We start from the raw sequence: 8,168 nt of genomic DNA, 5'->3' as shown, positions 1-8,168 counted from the left end.
GGAACGGCGCCGTCATTGTTGGGGGACACAGTCAGCTGTCATTTAACTGGGCAGATGAAATACAGTCAGATTGTTAGCCATCTAACTTCAAGTTAACCTGACAGGGAGCAGGTTTGAGATGCTGGACATGCTGCTCTGGAAACATAGCTGGCTGAACTTTAAACTCGCTACGGAGAATGGAAAATCCCGAGTTAATGCCAAGTTATCCTGAAACTTAGCCGGCTAACCTACTTATCCAAGTAGGAAGAACACACCCAGGTGCCTATATGTTGTTGGTTTCTTTACAATGCTTGTGTAACTTAATAATATATATACTTTTCCTTGTACAGAAAACATATCGGCACAATTCGAACTTATGCAAGTTTTATTGTAGAATACTACTACTACTAATAATAATTACAATTATTATGATAATAAACACGAAACAGAGACTGATTAGCATACGTTGAGGTTATCAACAAAGCTATTAACTCTTTACCATAATGCATTTTTACTATTAAGTTGTATCTGAAGCATATCATCTTTCGTGAAACTTGATTTGATTATGTACTTACCCAGCGTTACTTTTAACTTTTCTGTATGTGCACATATTCCTGTTATCCACAAACCACTGTAGTTATTTAAAGCAACTAAACGCAATAACTTCATCGTCACTCTTGTAACATTAAAACCCAATATTCACTGGCGCTGTTTAAACTGTGAATAACTAGGTGAGTGCATGTTTTTTCAGACAATGGCCAATTCTACCTGTTCACCAAAAGCAAGCATGTGCAAATATGTACATTTATTATTTGGACCTTATTATATTAAACCTATTGTAAAATAAAATACAATATTAGTAAAGGCAAATACACTCACCTAAAGGATTATTAGATACACCTGTTCAATTTCTCATTAATGCAATTATCTAACCAACCAATCACATGGCAGTTGCTTCAATGCATTTAGGGGTGTGGTCCTGGTCAAGACAATCTCCTGAACTCCAAACTGGATGTCTGAATGGGAAAGAAAGGTGATTTAAGCAATTTTGAGCGTGGCATGGTTGTTGGTGCCAGACGGGCCGGTCTGAGTATTTCACAATCTGCTCAGTTACTGGGATTTTCACGCACAACCATTTCTAGGGTTTACAAAAAATGGTGTGAAAAGGGAAAAACATCCAGTATGCAGCAGTCCTGTGGGCGAAAATGCCTTGTTGATGCTAGAGGTCAGAGGAGAATGGGCCGACTGATTCAAGCTGATAGAAGAGCAACTTTGACTGAAATAACCACTCGTTACAACCGAGGTATGCAGCAAGGCATTTGTGAAGCCACAACACGTACAACCTTGAGGCGGATGGGCTACAACAGCAGAAGACCCCACCGGGTACCACTCATCTCCACTACAGATAGGAAAAAGAGGCTACAATTTGCACAAGCTCACCAAAATTGGACAGTTGAAGACTGGAAAAATGTTGCCTGGTCTGATGAGTCTCGATTTCTGTTGAGACATTCAGATGGTAGAGTCAGAATTTGGCGTAAACAGAATGAGAACATGGATCCATCATGCCTTGTTACCACTGTGCAGGCTGGTGGTGGTGGTGTAATGGTGTGGGGGATGTTTTCTTGGCACACTTTAGGCCCCTTAGTGCCAATTGGGCATCGTTTAAATGCCACGGCCTACCTGAGCATTGTTTCTGAGCATGTCCATCCCTTTATGACCACCATGTACCCATCCTCTGATGGCTACTTCCAGCAGGATAATGCACCATGTCACAAAGGTCGAATCATTTCAAATTGGTTTCTTGAACATGACAATGAGTTCACTGTACTAAACTGGCCCCCACAGTCACCAGATCTCGACCCAATTGAGCATCTTTGGGATGTGGTGGAACGGGAGCTTCGTGCCCTGGATGTGCATCCCACAAATCTCGATCAACTGCAAGATGCTATCCTATCAATATGGGCCAACATTTCTAAAGAATGCTTTCAGCACCTTGTTGAATCAATGCCACGTAGAATTAAGGCAGTTCTGAAGGCGAAAGGGGGTAAAACACAGTATTAGTATGGTGTTCCTAATAATCCTTTAGGTGAGTGTATAAGCGGAATATATTTGTTATAAATACAGCAAATATAGTTTTATATTCACTGTATTTTCCATTTCATGGGATTCCAGAATAATTTCTGTATCAAATTTAAACTACTGAGATATCATATTAAAGATATAGGAAAGACCAAACACATGTGCAGTATCCGTTTTTTTTTCTTTCTTTCTGTAATTTCTGCTTTAAGTTTAACTTGGTATTCACGTCATGCCATGTGTTCTGTGTCATGCTCACTGTCACTATCTCTTTAGCATTCTGTTTAACTTCTTCATCACGTCAATGCTTCAGTTGCCCATTCATTAACCTAAATGGTCACTAGCAAAACATCACCATAGTTCCCAATATTTTTCCTTGACGTCCTGTGTTAACTGAAGTTTAAGGACCTCGTGGCGCAACGGTAGCGCGTCTGACTCCAGATCAGAAGGTTGTGTGTTCAAATCACGTCGGGGTCAGTCTTTTACTCTACATTCCCTGTAATATCACTCAATAATTCCTGCTGTGGAGAGTGTTATTAATATCCTAGAATGCAAACGTTGTTAGTCTAAGTAACATGCATCTACACCCGAGAGGATGCATAAAAGTCAGTCTGGTCTCCTGCACGTTGAAATTATATTTGATTTTAAGAATCCGTATCGTTTGTTATATTTTAATCTGCCTTGTTATAGGCTATTAACAGTAGACTGTCACAATCCGTGTTTTATTCACCTGCTGTATAGCTCCCTTTTATGTATTTCTTGTGCTTTCGATTACCGCCTACCCAATACTGTCTCACTTTCTGATCCCTGGTCGACACAATTCATACACTAATAAAAACGTATAGAAATACTTTAGATAACATCAACACTACTAGGTAATAATAGTAGATGGGATTCAATGTTCATTTCTCGGTTCATGTTTGAGCGATTCCGAGGCCTCGCTAAGGTGCCTTTTAGTGATGCGCTAAGGTCGCTGCACTGTGGCGCGGCACACCGACCCCCCAGGATGTTGCCATATTATTAGGAATATTATTAGGGTTCCACTGTACAAGATCTGCTGCCGTGCTCGGCATTACCAGCAGCTTATCCAGACGGAGGCGCCGGGTGTCACAGAGAGATGCAGGTCGGTGCTGCTAGTGGAGCGAGTCACTCATACTTTGACAATCACTCTTTGGGTGCATCGGGGTGTGTATATTGAAGTCACTAGACTTTCATTGACGTACACGGAGTAGCCTACACAGCATCAGCTGAGTTTGCGCCTGTAGAAAAGCCTGGCTGAATTTCTGCCAGCCCCAGCTCCTCTAGTCCAATAGTGCTATTAGTCAGCAACATTAGATGGCAGTCACACACAAGGTGCTTGAACTTGAGACTGAGAAAGTTTCCAGCTGTTGGAGCGCACCGCTTTCTACGTGGCACTAGTGTAAAGATGTCACTAATGTAAGTTTGTTCGAGATATGATTCTCTCTTAGAGTGCGAGAGGTCCTGGTTTAAAATGCCTTTCTTTTACGGTTTTCTTAATTTCTCATTGTATAAAACACATTATTATTATTTTTATTTCTTGGCAGACGCCCTTATGCAGGGCGACTTGCAACATAAGTGCAAGAATACAGTTAAGTACAAGGCATCAAACATTACAAATTCAAATTTACATTAAACAAAGCAATTCAAGATAATACATTTTACAACTTCCAATGTATACAGTTAAGTACAGTAAGTGCAGTCATACATTGTGAAAAGTAAAGCTAAGTGCCGTCAAGATGTACGACAATTGTCGAAATCATGTATTTGGCCAGTGAATAAGATCTCTTCTCCTCTCATCAGCATTTTATTATGGTATTACCCCTTTTATGTAAAGATTAGTTTATAATGCACATGCATATACTACATATACTATTATCATTTAAAATATTGTAGACAGACGCCATCCGACTGTCTATCCGTCTATTTTTAAATCCATCTAGTTTTGTCCATTTGTCCAAAATGTGGCTAGAGACAGTGGCTTGCTTTCTACCTAGTTCCCCCAGTAAAAGCCATTAACCACTGAAGAAACTCAATTCATTTCTGACAGTCATTTAAGGTAAGGTACATCCTTGCCATTCTTAACAATGACTGTGATGTCATCTACGTAAGCCACCGCTTTGAAAAGTTTCATTAATACACCAGGAACAATCAGCCCAAATAGTCTGTAGGTTATGTAAATGCATCACTACCAGCAGGTGACACACACACACACACACACACACACACTTTTCTCTCGAGTTTGTTTTTCCATTCCAATGGGTGTCCAAGTTACTCCAACAGTCCAAGTTACACTGTCAATCAAATACATCATTGTCCGTGTTCCACCTTGGTGGGTAAATTCAATAAACTATGCGCTAAATAAAAACTGACCTTTAAATAAACAGTATTCATCTATCGAGAATCTATGTTCATGGATTGTATAGAAGTATTTCCACATATGCATCTGGACACTCGGGCAAGCCAGCTGAGAAGTCGCTCAAGTCGCCGCAGCTAAGTATCGCCTTTTTCTCTCGCGTTTCCTAGTTTAGTTAAGAGTTACATTGATTGTTTACGTGGTTTGTTTAGCTAAGAATGATATATCTTGCACCTGTTTTGTAGTAAGAGCAGTGACTGTTTGTTAGTGAATTTAGCAAGTTACTTAGCACACTCAACACGCCCTGTCTGTAATCAGAAGCTTTACACTGTAGGCTGTGATTATTCGCATGTATCTAGTCAGATGAATGATCTGAAATGCATCAAAAGTCATGGAATGAGAGACTTTCTGGGCATTGGTGGTATAGTGGTGAGCATAGCTGCCTTCCAAGCAGTTGACCCGGGTTCGATTCCCGGCCAACGCAACGTTTTCTTTCTAGGCTTCCGCCATCACACTTGTGATGCTTCGGGGGAGTTCGACACCATTCAAGCTATTGCGACCCTACTAAGCCTGCACTTACCGCTGTTTTCACTAACACACTTCTGGTGAACCGTTGCGCATGAACAGATGACGAATAAATGGCCTTACACTAGTATCCCACAGCACCAGCTTCGTCTGTAGAAAAACAAAGGTTCCTCTCCCTGCTGCAGGATACCCACATCACACTTGACTCGCAGACCTTTACTGCGCCCTCTTGCTTGACGTGGGCCGTGCTCCCAGTAGCGCTGTAACATACATGTGCACTTGCGTGCAAAAGTATTCGGTATTACATTTATTTGACGTGTTCATTGCTTGAATATACTTTAAAAGCTAATACACTCCTCTCCATGCTCACCAACAACAATGTTGGCGACGATGACGGCTAAAGTAAAGTGAAATAGAAATGCCACTTCCATTCACTCCAATTACTATTGTTGTTATTATTACAAGGGAAAACTATGACCCTTGTTCATCAGTGTCTTGGGCGGACAGTTATGTCATTTAACAACATCCAAGATACCCGAGCCATCGGTCAGTCAGCACCGCTAGATGGCGGCAGTCAGACACTCATGCAATGTTTGAAGGAGAAAGTGTTCAAATAGAGGAGCGCACAACTCTCTACGTGGCACCGATGTTAACTAGTTTTCACAGAAACCTGTGCTATGTGGCTCGTTGGTCTAGGGGTATGATTCAAAGGGTTCAAATCCCGGACGAGCCCTTTGTTTTAGTCTTCTCTCATTCATTTTCATTTTGACAGGGTACTTTTGCCAACATGAAAAACATTTCCTTCATGTATCATGACTTCATTATGGTAATATCTCATTTCGTATGTTTCCAAATAGGCCTCTTAACAATCATCTACAAGCCTACATATACCAGCATGATTTCATACAATGTGCACGATATGTAGTCCATGTCTGTCTCTCTGTCTCTCTAGATATATGTTTATAATTGAGTTGATGATAGTTGCATCTGTGCGCCAAACTGTGTCTGAGCAGCAGACTGTAACTTGAAATAATTGCATGAAAATGTCTGTATCTTCTTAATTTTATGCAGGTTAGTTCAGCTAGTAAGAAAGGTCACTATCTTTTTTTTATCTTTTTCTGTAACTAAACCATTCAGTCTTTCTACATGATGCCGTAAATCCAACATTTCCCCAATTCGCTCCCTGCGAGAAGACAATGCGGTGTGCAATGAAAGTGATAGCCTGTCACTTGGCACTTCAGTTCTGCGTACCACCAAGTCTTATTAGACTCCTTAGTTCTAACTGCAAGTTCCCTGCCATGTCCATGAAAGGGGATTGAGTCCGTATTGAACCATTATCTAAAACACAAAACTATGAGAAAGCTGGTGCGCATCGCTACCTTCCGAGTAGTGGCCAGTACTACTACTACTAAAGGTAATTATACTAAGGAACGAATGAACGAAAGAGAGAGTATCATTACTCAGTACACTTAGAGGCTATGTGTGTACTAGTAACTTGTTACTTGATTTAAGTCACGAAAAGTCGCATCCAACGTCAGTCCCATCCTATGTAATGTGTGATGTCCAGAGCCGGCCCTAGCCATTTGGGGGCCATATGCGAGATTTGATAGTAGCCCCAGAACCATCCCCCCTCTCGATGAAAAACATTTTAGTGGTGCCCATGTTTATGGCGTATAGAGAATGTTTAGTTAAAACTAAAATAAACACAAACATTTAAATAATGCACATCACAGAACATGTATTGCACTTTAACATACACTGTACTTGTTGAAGAAATTGATGTAATAATCAATACAAATGTAAATAGTGCACTATGCATATTGAAATCAGAGCAATAACTAATAAACTGTTTAGGTAAAATAACATCCACACCAAAAATACTCAATACTGAAAATACTATAGTGCACAAAAAACTGAATTTAAATAATACAATACTATGAAAAATCATTAGCTGACAACTGGCAAACTACTGCAGTACTTAACTACTAGCTGATCATTATCATCATTTGGATGGCAACTGGCAGTAGGCTAGCTAGCAAAGTGAGCTGGATTATTACTTTATAATGATATATAATTTATAAAGACATGTAAATTCCTCACAAAGTTATGACTTAAAGTCCCACTGCTTGGAATTTAGAAAACACAGAACATCACTAAAGTTCCCCTGACATTATCTTTATAAACTCCACCACAATATACATTATATCCATCATATTTACATTACATTTAGCATACATATCCCTGACGCGTGTATTGACCTCACTGGAGACAATATGCTCGAGTCACAGATTAAATGCCCCTCTCCCTCTCGGGTTTACATGGTCTTAGTTTATTGCACTAGAGACGAGTTGTTTACCCGCAGCACTGCACAGGGCAAAGGACTGTCTTGTGCATTGCGCCTTGTTTAATACTTTGTTTTAATGATCTTACCGAGTGGTTTTTTACGTCACTGGTGGGGCTACAAAGCCATGAATCGAAGTGTTTTATCAAGTTAGGATTAAAACACGATGTACAGTACTGAACAGTGTACAACAGACCCACAACAATTTAGAGAGCATAATGATAAAGGAAACCACTGATCCGCATTAACCATGAAACGTCCATCAGCAATGTACTTTACCTTGAAACCCACAATAAATGGACCAGACCGTTACCTTGCACTTTTAAAATGCGTCCATTTCGGGAATGTTACATGGATACCATCATCTCAGACGTTAGATTTTGCACGTAAACTGTGGGCTTAGATCGTGGAAAATTGTGCATGTTTTCAAAATTTCTACGCCATTTACTGGTGTTTTTGGGATGCTCCTTCTGTGTGACCGTATACCTCGAGTAAACGTTTACTCGGTCTGCTTGAGCAAGTGGGTTGAAATGACGTGTGTAAGCCGAAAGCCAGTAATGTATTTTGATACCAGACATTACAGCTTTCATGACCAGGGGCGCAGCGAGGATTTCAGGGCCCCATGAAAGTAAAAAAGGTAGCTACCGAAGTGTGAACCATCGGGAGGATAGCTAAACCCGGGGGTTATGCCTGTGAGGAGAGGTTGAGGGGTGGATGAGGAACCTCGCCACTTGATAGGTCCGGTCGTTGAGGTAGGAGGAGAAACAAGTGAGAGCAGTCCCAGAGATTCCAAGGTCAGCGAGGCAGGAGAGGAGGATGGAGTGATCGACGGTGTCAAATGTTGCGGAGAGACCAAGGAGGATGAGGATTGAG

The 8,168-nt window shown here is 40.8% G+C and overlaps 2 non-coding genes across 2 annotated transcripts; both read left to right on the top strand.

Annotated features, from left to right (window-relative positions):
- The first annotated feature begins 2,460 nt into the window (after positions 1-2,460).
- On the top strand, positions 2,461-2,532 carry trnaw-cca (transfer RNA tryptophan (anticodon CCA)). The gene has a single exon. It is a non-coding gene; the product is annotated as a tRNA-Trp (tRNA).
- Positions 2,533-4,841: 2,309 nt separating this feature from the next.
- trnag-ucc (transfer RNA glycine (anticodon UCC)) lies at positions 4,842-4,913 on the top strand. The gene has a single exon. It is a non-coding gene; the product is annotated as a tRNA-Gly (tRNA).
- Positions 4,914-8,168: the final 3,255 nt, after the last annotated feature.

Source organism: Amia ocellicauda, chromosome 19 (genome assembly GCF_036373705.1).
Source record: "Amia ocellicauda isolate fAmiCal2 chromosome 19, fAmiCal2.hap1, whole genome shotgun sequence".
NCBI classification, from domain to species: domain Eukaryota; kingdom Metazoa; phylum Chordata; class Actinopteri; order Amiiformes; family Amiidae; genus Amia; species Amia ocellicauda.
This window is presented reverse-complemented; position numbering and strand designations above follow the sequence as displayed.